Here is a 13,097-nt window from a genome sequence, read left to right as displayed (position 1 = left end):
TTGGACAAAAACCAAGTAAAAGAAGGTCTCTATCTACCCGTTGATCCCACTTCAAGTTTTATGCTACCAGTCAAGATGCGTATGCCAGATAGGAAAATGGATTATGAAGCATTACTGGATCTAGGCGCAATGGCATGCTTATTGGACAAAGAATTTTCAAAAGAATAAGGCATACCACTTGTGAAAAGTCTATTCCAATAATCACAGAAGTAATCAACGATCGTCCTCGTGTTTCAGGGGATGCCATGTACAAAACTCGCCCCATAGAAGTAACATTAAAGGATCATGTTTCAAGGATTACATTCAATATCATACAATGTCTAAGTAGTCCAATTGTTATTGGTCTACCATGGCTCGAGTTACACAATTTTAGCATTGATTGGAGGGATTGAAATATTGAGCCAAGACAAGGTCAAATGGACAAAAGAAAGCATACAAAGCCTATATACATTGGAGCCAAGGTCTTCATGCGTGCAACAAGAAAGAATCCAACTTTCTTGATAATGCAATGCCAATTGACACACCAACAAAAAAATTCATGGAAGCATTGCCCCCTGAATATCAAGATCATAAAGATGTTTTTGAGAAGAAGAATGTAAATATACTACCAGAGCATAGGCCCTATGATTGTGCTATAGAGTTGCAAAAAGGGACTTTCTTGATAATGTAATGCCAATTGACACACCAACAAAAAAATTCATGGAAGCATTGCCCTCTGAATATCAAGATCATAAAGATGTTTTTGAGAAGAAGAATGCAAATATACTACTAGAGCATAGGCCCTATGATTGTGCTATAGAGTTGCAAAAAGGGACTTTCTTGATAATGCAATGCCAATTGACACACCAACAAAAAAATTCATGGAAGCATTGCCCCCTGAATATCAAGATCATAAAGATGTTTTTGAGAAGAAGAATGCAAATATACTACCAGAGCATAGGCCCTATGATTATGCTATAGAGTTGCAAAAAGGGACTCAAGCCCCTTTTGGTCCAATATACAAGATGAATTGAAAGAACTACATTGATAGATTCATACACCATTCAAAATCTCCAATAGGGGATCCAATACTATTTGTTAGGAAGAAAGATGGATCCCTTCGAATGTGTATGGATTATAGGCGTCTTAACAAGATCACCATCAAGAATTGCTATCCCCTCTCAAATCTTATTGAGCAACTTGGAAAAGCAAAGATTTTCAGAGAAATAGACCTCCATGGTGCCTACAATCTTGTCAAGATAAAAGAAGCCGATGAATGGGAAACAACTTTCCGCATGAGGTATGGCCACTTTGAATATTTTGTCATGTCATTTGGCCTCACAAATGCTCCAATCTTTTTTCAACACCTAATGAATGATATCTTCATTGAGCATCTGCATGATCTTGTGGTAATCTATCTTGATAATATCTTGATATTTTCTAAGAGTCAAGAGGAGCATGAGCAGCATGTATGAATAGTCTTGAATAAACTTTGAGAGAGAAACCTAGAGAAGTGCTTGTTTCATCAATCAAAAGTGGAGTTTGTGGGGTATGTTATTTTTGAGAAGGGATCTCCATGGAGTATAAAAAGGTGCAAACCACTCTTGATTGGGAGACACCCATGTCGATGAAAGATGTCCAATGCTTCTTAAGATTGCAAATTTCTATCGTATCTTTATCAAGAACTACTCCAAGATTGTGAGTCCATTGACAAGATAAACAAGGAAGGGAAAGTTTGCTTGGGATTCCAAGGCTGAGAAATCTTTTCAAACTCTAAAAGATAGCCTTCACAACCACACGAATTCTGATTCATGCATATCCTACAAAACCTTTCATCCTAGAGATACACGTTTCAAATTTTGCTCTTAGAGCCAATCTATCCCAAGTAGGTGATGATAGTCGAGTACATCCAGTGGCTTTCCACTCTCAGAAGTTCTTACCTGCAATCCATGACAAAGAGCTTATGGCAATTATTGACTCATTTGAAACCTCGTGTCACCTACTTGAAGGAGCTCCACATAAGATCGCAGTCTATACAGATCACAAGAATGTGGAGTACTTCATGTGGTCCCATGTCTTGAATTGTCGCCAAACAAGATTGAGTGGTATCTTACCAAGATTTGACTTCATTATTTCCTATAGGCCTGGTCATCAACAAGGTAATCCAGATTCCTTATCCAGAAGGTCCTTCCTTGCATCTAAAGAAGGAGATGTAGCATTTGATCAACAAGAGTCAGTAATCTTGAAACCTAATTAGCTCAAGCTAAACGCAACCAAATGCAAGGCTCCAGAAGATTCTACTTTTCTCGTCCAAGTGAATAATCAAACTGCCAAGTACCCTCTTACTCATAATTTCAAAAGGCAGCTACAGGGGCAAGGAAGTGCTAATGAGGACTTTCAAGAAATTGATGGGTTGATTTACTATAAAGGTCTCCTCTATATTCTGCGAGGCTCAACGCGCTTGGAAATACTCCAAAAGAGGCACGACCTTCCAAACAGTATGATATTTTGGGGTAAATAAGACAATCGATCTTGTATCAAGTGACTATTGGTGGCCTCAAATGTGGAAACTTGTCAACGAGTATGTGGGAACTTGTGGCACTTGCAATAGATCTAAGGCCCCTCGTCATCGTCCTCAGGGATTACTTCATCCCTAGCCTATTCCAAGCAAGCCATGGTCATCCATATCCATGGATTTCATTGTGGAGCTACCCTCTCACAGGGATCTGACTCCATTCTAGTGGTCGTGGACCTGTTTAAAAAGATGGCACACTTCATTCCAACCACCAAAACCATCACCGGAGAAGGCATCACCAACTCTTTTTACAACTATATATCTATCGTTGTCATGGCTTACCTGATGACATTGTTTGCAATCAAGGCCCATAATTCATCTCTAGATTTTGGAACATCTTTTTCAAGTTACTAGGAGTACTCATAAACCTCTCATCAGCCAATCACCCGCAAAGTGATGGACAAACAAAGAGAGTAAATTAAGTCCTCGAGCAATATGTACACTGTGTAATCAATTATCATCAAGATAATGGGATAGATCTACTACCATTGGTAGAGTTTTCTTACAATAACACTATACATGCTTCTATTCACCACACCCCATTCTTTGCCACCCATGGTCAACATCCCAAAATGGATATCCATGAAAATCATCAAGTGAAGAACCCAATTGTTGTAAACCTTGCTCAATAATTATCCAAAATTCATGAGCATTTGATGATGCACATAAAAGAAGCTCAAGAGAAATACAAGAGTAATGCAGACCAACATCGGATGTTACACCCAACATACAAAGTGGGAAATAAAGTATAGCTTCTACATCATGATCTACACTCCTCTCGTCCTTGCCAAAAGCTAGATTACAAGTAGATTGGACCATTCAAGATTCTAGCACAAGTCAATCTAGTCACCTATCGCCCTCAACTACCCCAATCCATGAAGATTCATCTAGTCTTTCATGTCTCAGTTCTAGAGCCTTTTCACACATCCAACATTCTTTGAAGAACCCAACAACCCCCACCTCCAATTAAGATCGATGGGCAAGAAGAATATGAAGTCAAGAAAGTACTTGATTATTGAATTTTACGAGGTAGGCCGCAATATCTTGTATACTGGAAAGGATATGATGCTAGTGAGAGAACATGGGAATCAAAACACCCCTCAAAATTCGGGAGTTCCACCGACAACATCCATGGAAACCAAACACACTTGATGCAAACACCATTGCTCCTTGTGGAACGCATCGCTAGATGTTGGGGGGGGGGGGGGGTAATGTCATGGATGCTTGAGGGTCAATCTTCTTGAGAAAGCACTAGAAGATTCTAGAAGGTTATAAAATATTCGAGAAGAATGGTGTGGAGAATTCTAGAAAATTGAGGAAACTTCTGGAGGTTCTAGAAGATGGCTTGCATCATCGCTTATGTCATTTCCTACATCATTACTAGAAGGTTCTCGAAGAAAGAACCTAGAAGGTTCTCAACATCTTTAGAAGGAAGAACCTAGAAGGGTCTAACCTCTTTAGTCCTTGATATAGATAGAGGTTTTGGGTTACAAGACCTTCAGTTTTGCCAACTTTAGTTGTGAGGCTCCTGCAACGTAAGTCCTCTTTTAGTTCTTGTCTTTTGTTCAAGTCTTGTTCTTGTAATCAAGTCTTGCCTTGTAAGTCAAGCTTTGTAATCCAAGTTTTGTAATCAAGTCTTTTTAACAAGTATTAAGTCTTGTAATCAAGATTAAGTGTTGCAATCAAGTTTCAAGGTCTTGTATATTGGGAGTGCCTCCTCTTGCTCTCTTCTAGCTCGCGACGTGCTCATAACACTCTATGCGGACTGTCACATTATATACACACACAATCAATTGCTTTTTTTAGCATACATGGTTAGTGATGGATATGTAGTACCTCATGACCTGAGTGAAAGTTTGACGTTTTAATAGGACAAGGATCCTAAGGAGCAAGGCTCGCCCTAGGGGTCAAGGACCTGAGCTAGGGGCTCGGATTGGACCGTTATGGACTGGGGATCCGAATTATGGCAAGGGCTAGAAGCTGGCCTATATATAGGGTGGTGGATCCGGCATCTCAGTCTCCTAGGTCTCATATTAGTAACAAAGCTCAGGGGAGGAGAGCCATGGAGGAAGGGGAAAGATGGCCTTGCATGGCTTGTTGCATGCTCTCTCTCTCTCTCTCTCTCTCTCTCTCTCTCTCTCTCTCTCTCTCTCTCTCTCCCCCCCCCATTTCCTAATTCTCTATGGGAAAGGTGAAACTATGCATGATTTTATTGAAGTCTTTCTATGTCAATATAGTAACATGAAGAGCTAAGAGCCATCTGATTTTAATCCATCAATGATTGCTTTCAAGCTTGAACAATTCTATTCAGTTGAGTACCCATCGATTCTAATGGGCAAGCAAGAGTCTTTCCGTTAGCGATTTTTGGGGCATTATTTTAGCACTACACACTTTGAGTGTGAAGATCAAGTTGAGTTTTTGAAAGTCTCAAACTCGTAAATGATTATCTCTACCAAGGTGTATAGATGAAGCAAGCATTTCAGATAGCACGGCTATTCACAAAAACCCGAGATTATGGATTTTCGGGTCTAGAAAAGATCTACTTTTGAACACAATTCCAACTCGAGTGGATCTCCTATTTTATCTTTAGCACTAAGAGTGTCTATATGCATACAGTTTTGGGGTAAGACTGAGCTTGTGATTACTAAATCACTTATTCAGTGTTGATGGTCAATTCTTGGAACCTTCAAACTTGTGCTTTCAAAGAAAGAATTCACCAACTGCCAAGGGGTAGTGGACAATTTTAAGCTTCCGAAGTAACAAGGGTAAACTCAAGGGGGGTCAAGGATACATTCCAAGGGTCGACTGCTATTTGAGTAGTTTCCCTACAAAAGTCTAACCAAGGGGTTTGGATTGTAAAGGCAACACAAAAGTTTACATGTGCAATACTACTTGCATTTCACTAATTTTTAATTAGTGTCCTAGGTATTTGCAGGCGGCAATTTTAGGTTCAACCTCCAGGTACGCATATGATTTTTGATTTTTTTATTTTACTTTGCCACGTAGGATGCATAAACTTCTATTTTTTCATCCATTTTTTGCTCTTAAGAGAGATGAAAAGGTCATGTAAGAGCCAAGAAATTTGGGTTGTAGTGTCCAAAATAAGTTTCCACATTTTACGTAGTTATAGACCTACTTGTAGGGTTTGATTTGGCACATGTTGTCACATTGGTTACAACATGGTTTAGGAACTCAAGGAATTCTGTTTAGCTAGTGTGGAGTAAGGATAATGAGGGTCCCTCTATAAGATCCCCAATTTTTGGGTCTCTTTTAAAAATGAGAAAAATAACATTCAATATCTTTTTGCCAAATTTTGACTTAAGATACTTGATTGACAGTATTGGAAGGTTCTAAAGTAAAAAGAAAGGTCGTTCCATGTTCAAGTAGGTTAGACGGACGTTTGGTTCAGTTTTGAAAAAATTCACTACTTTTAGTTTTTTCATGCTTTTGATGCTTTTAGGTGTTTTTTTCCGCAAAAAGCAAGGTCGGATCCTTGATCTACGTGTCCCAGGGAAGCTATAGTTCAATTTTATAAAAATTTGTTTTTTGAGTGCTTTTCACACTATTTTGAGCTTTTCACGAATGTTAGTGCTTTTTAGTGAAAAGCGAGTCCGCTTTCTTATTCTAGTGGACGAGGGGAAGGGGAACCTCTGAATCAATTTTAGATTTATTTTTTTTTGTGCTATTTCTAGCTTTTCGTGCTTTTTGGTAATTTTGAAAAGCAATGTGCTTTTTATGATAATCTAAACATAAAACTATTAATTTTAGTCTCCGTAGGATTTAAAAATGGTCACCCGGAGCGAAAACGGGACCAAACAAGATTTTTACGAGAATTATTTTTATAAAAAGCGATGCCATAAATACGTCGGGATAGTACACAGGAAAGTCATAATTATGTCGGGACATTATGGTACGGCATAGTCTAGCAGTACGGTTTCCATTAGTTGCCAATTTTGCTGTAAAAATTGAATGGTAAGTGGGAAAGTTAACCACCAAAAGCAAAGGCATGTTTTTAGCAAAGTTGCCAAAAAGAAGGAGCTAACACCATATTAGAGAGTTTGAGACTTTAGAGACAATTTGGGAATCACCAATGTCTTAAAGATTTGTCCATATGGACAAATCTCAAACTTTTTTTAAAGTCCAACTCCTTCCACAAGGTAGTACTTGAAAATATTTTTCAAGCCATACTCTCAAAAAATTGGCTAAGATTTCGCCATGTGATCAAATCTTAAATTCATTTTGAAAGTGGGAATTGGGAAATTCCCAAATTCATTGATATAATGTTAGCTATTCCTGGACCAAAAAACTAGCGCTAAAAATTTCCTTGGAAGCTACTCCAGCCAGCTGCAGAGCCTATAAATTCACCTGCAAGCCTTAGTTTTCAATGCCGTCTGTTGCGTCTACTACCGAAGGCTATACATATCTATTATACGTATAGCCTATAAATTCACCTGCAAGCCTCAGTTTTTAGTGCCATCTGTTGCGTCTACTACCGCAAGGCTATACGTATCTATTAACATATAGTCTATAAATTCACCTGCAAGCCTCAATTTTCAGTGCCATCTGTTGCATCTACTACCGCAAGGCTATATGTACCTATTATATGGAGTGGTGCAAGCTCTTCATCACCATCCCCATAAGCTCTTCATCACCGGGATACTCTCTCTCTACTTACTTACTATCTTCTCTCTCGTTTCACGGTGTACGCGCTCTCCGAAAGCTTTCGTGGCAGATACCTCTACATAGCTCTCATCACCGCTCTCTTGCGGCAAAGCAAGAAGCTTTTCAACAGCTCCTAATAGATTCTAAAGCACGGTGAGAATCCCTAAACTCCATAGCCATTATCATCTCTCTCTCTCTATGTCGTTTTTCTAAGTAGTCACCTTCTCAGTGATTGTTTTTTGTATACGAGTGCATGTATGGATTAACCGAGATGTATGAAGTTGCCCCATGATTATTTCATCATGTTTAGCACACTGATTTATGTACATGATGTGTTTATGATCATGTGCGTGCATAAAAAGCGCCTTTCCTTTCACGTCATAGAGGGGTAGGAACACTGTTTTGGTCATTATTCACAAGCCAATATGAAGTAACCCGAACCCTTTATAATGCAGATAAAACACATCATTTAGAACATTTTCTCTCTTTGATGTCATATGAAAAACACACATGAGCTAAGAGATATGGTCAAAAAACAGCTTGCTGCCCACTGCACAACCAATTTTTTGACTCCAGGCTCCTTGGAGAACCAATATATAGATTCACCGGATGGGCAAACCCACTTAACCAATTGAAGATCTTGATGAAACTTGATGATATATGTATTTAGATCTCCGTTATCACCTCGGGAATGCGGATTATTAATCGTTCCATAACCAGTTTTATCTAGACGTGTAGGGTTGCTACCTAGGGGGGTACCACATGACGTTGTGAGTTAATCGAGTTGTTTATGTATGATCTATAGTTTGTTTTGGTTAGTTGATTTCAGTTATTAGATGTCCATAAACTTATGTGAAGGTATATGGTTAGACATCCCGAACCGCATAAGTAGATATGATTAAAGTGGCTTTCTTTTTGGGTTACCGTTTGTTATGTGAGTACAATATGGGTGAAATGATGTGATAGAGTGCTAGTCTATATTATGGATCTGAGCTTGTTGCATTGGTTTGAGGTCAAATAATTTCATTTGCATGTTTTGCATGCTCCCGAAAATGCCACAAAGTTGTTTATTGCATATGTGTGAAGTTATGGTTTATGGTTAACCTTAAGGTCACAGCTGTTTTGCATCATGTTTATGGTGATGGAATGTTATCATATGATGTATGGAGACTTATGGATTGATGTGATCAACTTTGCATAGTTGGATGTTGTAAAAATTGGATTTTTATATCATGAGTAGTTGTTGGTCGGACTCTTTTTATGCATGAAAGAATCACGTTTTAAGAGTCACATGTGTATGGACTCCAATTGATTGCAGGGGTTATGTCAAACTCCAAGTGTGAGAGTTGGTTCAGTGTGATTATGATCGGTGGTTAAAAGATGAGGATCCCTCATGGATTATGGTTGTGATTTTATGGTGGAATCCGGTGTGGCTCATGGTTTTTTTTTGGATTTGGTTCTGCTGCCGAAATTTTTGCAGCCATGCTATATTCTAAAGTGGTTATGCAAGATTGGTCGTGCCTCACCCGAGTTGGGTGGAGTGCTCACCCGTGTGATATGACTGGATTATGGTTTATGGTTTTGGGATTGGATCATGAAGTGATCTAGATGGTTTATGGTAGGCAGGTGAGGGTCGAGACCCTGTACAATCTTATTGCTTGGAAAAGATTGTTTGTGCATATGGGAAGTGCTATTGTGATTGAACTCATGTGTTATGTTTCTCCTGGCAGCATCGCTACAAGATTAGGATCACCTACAATGGTTAGCCTTAGACTAAAGGGTCGTTGACCTGGGGCTTTGCTGGATCGGGGGTGTTGCCTAGGTCATATTCTTTTTTTTAGGCTCATCTATACGATTTGTGCCGGGGTTGAATAACCTACACAGCTAATGCATCGGGTATTTGCCTTGGCTTTGCGTAAACACCTGGTTTTGGGCATCGAAGAGGTGTGGCGCCTAAACTGGTATGGTTGGTGTTGATACTCTACCACCTACTGGTACTTGGGATCCTTTCAGAGCTCAGGTTCATGGAGGGAGGCGAAGCGGCCTCAACCTATGTCTGGCTCAAGTAGGGTTCTCCCCGGCGAAGTGATGTCCATGGTAGAGCGGATGTGGATGGGTGGACCGGTCGATCCCTACACAAGGTACGATGCTCTACTAGTTATTTTTTCATAAAAATTTTGATGTTATAATATATCCAAATTTTGTCATTGCATTAATACATGGTTGCCTGTTTCATTTAGACGGGGCATTTAAAGATTTTTTGTTGTCATTTTCTCATGTCTTTGTGCACTCTATTTCACCCTCTCTCTCTCTCTCTCTCTCTCTCTCTCTCTCTCTCTCTCTCTTCCCACAACGCGGTGTACACATATATTCACCCTCCACAATGTTATATTTTTCTTGATTACCCTTTCAATCATAACACCCATTCAGTGGTAGCACTACTCGCTAAGTACCTTTGGATGCAGTCCGGCTCATGGCCTAAACTCCATGCTTGGTCGGGCGCTGAGAACTCCTCCCCTATGCAAATGCTTCCGCAACTCTGATGTATATTGAAAATTGTATTAAAAGTGTAAATTGTATATTTTGTGCATAGACCCCTGGGGAGGGGTATCTCTCACCCTCCTACTCACATCGTGGAGTTTTTGCAATTACCTCCACATACAAGTACATCTCGTACTTGAAGGATGTTCTTTTCTCAAACATTGTTAGATGAGACATATTTCACATGTGGAGAATATGAGTCTCTGGGACTGACACTGGCGCCTGTCATATGAATTATGTGTCATGATGAAGTCCCTAGGTGTTGGTCAAATCCGTTTTCTTGACCATTTTCAACACGACGTATCAGGAATAATTTTAGTGGCAGAAAATTGTCGGATACACTGAACGACTTGTTAAGGTTACAAGTGTTGCTAAACAACATCAACGGATGGTTGTTTATGCATATAGCAAGGCTATGTGTTGTTAATGAAAAAGTTTCATTGTTTGTACCTAGAAGTGATTAATGTTTCACCTTCTATTATGGTTCACACATTTCAGCAAGGCTTGCAAATGATTGAAGTAGAAAGTATTTAACTATTTACACTCCTCTTTAATGTGTGCTAGGAGCATCACATTTTCCATAAGCATTGGCAAGTATGAGCATGGATATGCAGGTTCGGATCTATTTTTGCTAAATGCATGCACACTAGGTGTTATGAGCCCAAGTGTTTAGCAAAGACTGATTTGGAGCGGCATGCATACTCATCACATTCGTTGCTTATGAAGTATTTTGCACTCTATGTTCAGTATCTCTATGAGATTACTTTGGATCTACCAATCACCAATAGAGGTCATGGCTTGGTTTGGGTACTTATGGATCTTTCAAGTTAACCAAGATGGTTATGCATGTCATTGTTGATTCCTCAACAATATAGTACGACATTATGATCCCCGTTTACCAGTCATTTTGGAAGAATGTATGTAAACCGTGGGGAAACACACCGCAATACTATCAGTATCCAAGGGAATAGGCAGATTAGGTAGATTACAAAGTGTAATTTTGTGCTAAAGTATATGAGAAGTGAGTATGTTAGCACCAAGCAATCCAATTAGTAAGCATTTATTGCTCTAGTTGGAGCTTCATGTAGAATTCAAGTTCTCGACCTAGAACACTAATTATGGTGGGGTTGTTTACTGATAAGAAACGATAACAAGTCAAGAACTTAGACTTTTGGTTGATGAGTTACGTCAGCAAGTTACTTTCATGGAAAGTGAAAAGAGGTACTCTTTCGGGTACATCTTAGTTGTGATAACTCGTTTAGCATACTCAAGTAAGTTCTAAATGGAGTCTACATGCTATGCTATACATGAGCCGGTTACACCAAGATGGTTGCAAAGGGACAACAAGGTGGAAAATCAGGATGTTATTCATGATTTCATTGAATCTCTTGTTGAACCATGTTCCACTCAAATGAACAGATGGATCCGTGAAGGATGCCACTATGGAACACATTAGTGTATCACCACTCTTGTTTTCGAGGAGGAAAACACTTCTCCAAGGGGGGAGTAATGTCAACACAAGGATCCTAAGGAGCAAGGCTCGACCTAGGAGGTCGGGGACCTGAGCGAAGGTCTCGGACTGGACCAGTGTGGACTAAGGATCCGAATTATGGCTAGGGCTAGGAGTCGGCCTATATATAGGGTGGTAGGATGGTGGATCCGGTATCTCAATCTCCTAGGTTTCATATGGAGATGGATTGGAAGTAGTCTCTTCTAGAAATTCCATTCTAAAGGCAACTATCATGGAAGAGGCATTGGCCTCAAGATCGGTGGGAAGAAGTCGTGGAGAATATCTAGAAGTCAAAGTGACCGCAGTTTATGAAGATATTTTTGTGGAAGGTGATGTGGGGTGCTCTACTAACGAGCGTAAAATCCACGAAAGAGGCATTGGGTCTGATTGTTGCTTAGGATGCAGGATAGTTATTGAAGATTTGGCCCTCCTTTTCATGGAACGCTAGGCAATCAGAGGCCTAGCAAGGAAAATATGCAAGTAGATCCAAAGGACATGGCAAATCAGGTTCTTCAAGACTGAGTTTGTTCTTGGTGGCAAGAAGATGGGTAGCCTTATTGTTCTTATATGCACTCAAACTATCAGATACTTCGTGTCTCACCATATATGGCAAGCGAGGAACCACCGTGTGTTTGAGGGAGACCTTGATGTGGCAAGCTTCTACAAGAAAACAGAGTTATGTTCTATAGGCTCGGAAGAAAGCAAGACTCGAGAGACTGGTCTAGGGCTACCCATGCCATGTTGTCAGCTTGGGAGAAGTAAGAGCCTAGCACTATAGGTCAGCCTTGGTGAGAGGCATTGAACATCCATGTTGTAATCTTTAGCACCTCAAGGTCCGACCTGAGCTTGAGGCTATTTTGTAATTTTTATGTTGTGTTTACTACAATACACCCACAAATTGTGAGTTTTGCAAAAAAGAAAAAAGAATAACCCTCCTAAAATTTTCAGAAAGGCTTTGCCTTGTGAGAAGGTGAAAGCTTTTTCATAAAAATTTGGGCTTATTCCCGTGCCTATCTAGCTCATGTTTGCTGCATCAAATCCCAAGGGCCGTGATATGGTAATGTTGGGAGTGAACATACTAATGAAGAGGCTTCGAACAATCCTTCTATAGCTTAATGATTGAATATTGGTTGTTTTAAGTAGTCGAAGGAAAAAATAATCTAGGAAAAAAACTTCTCTTTAATTTTGGCCAAAATGTTGGTTTTATACCACACTCTTAACTTCATATGTTATTTGACCCCTTAAACATCATTATTTCAAAAGACCATTTTTTGAGCTTATCTAAAATTAAGTATTATTTAGCAATCAATAGACACCCTTCCTTTTGTTAAATTAACTTTTATAATTTAGATTAGAAAATCTACACAACTAAAGTAATGAAAATTTTAAGGCTCACTATGTTGCAGAAATGGGAAATGTAAAATTTGCATAGATGAGTCTATTTGAGGCTTGTTTAGAACACTCGTAACCCACCTTTATCTTGACACACCTTTATCTTGACACATCTACCAAGCATTGCTAGATCAAGGTAGACCAATCTCTCTCTCTCTCTCTCTCTCTCTCTCTCTCTCTCTCTCTCTCTCTCTCTCTATCTATCTATCTATCTATATATATATATATATATATATATATATATATATATATATATATATATATATATATATATATATATATATATATATATATATATATATATATATATATATATATATATATATATATATATATATAGTGTGTGTGTGTATATACACACACACATATATATATATACATACATATACATATACATATTATATATATATATATATATATATATATATATATATATAT

The sequence above is a fragment of the Adiantum capillus-veneris genome, chromosome 3, assembly GCF_014529385.1.
Source record: "Adiantum capillus-veneris isolate H3 chromosome 3, ASM1452938v2, whole genome shotgun sequence".
NCBI classification, from domain to species: Eukaryota; Viridiplantae; Streptophyta; class Polypodiopsida; order Polypodiales; family Pteridaceae; genus Adiantum; species Adiantum capillus-veneris.
Note: the sequence above shows the minus strand (reverse complement) of the source record.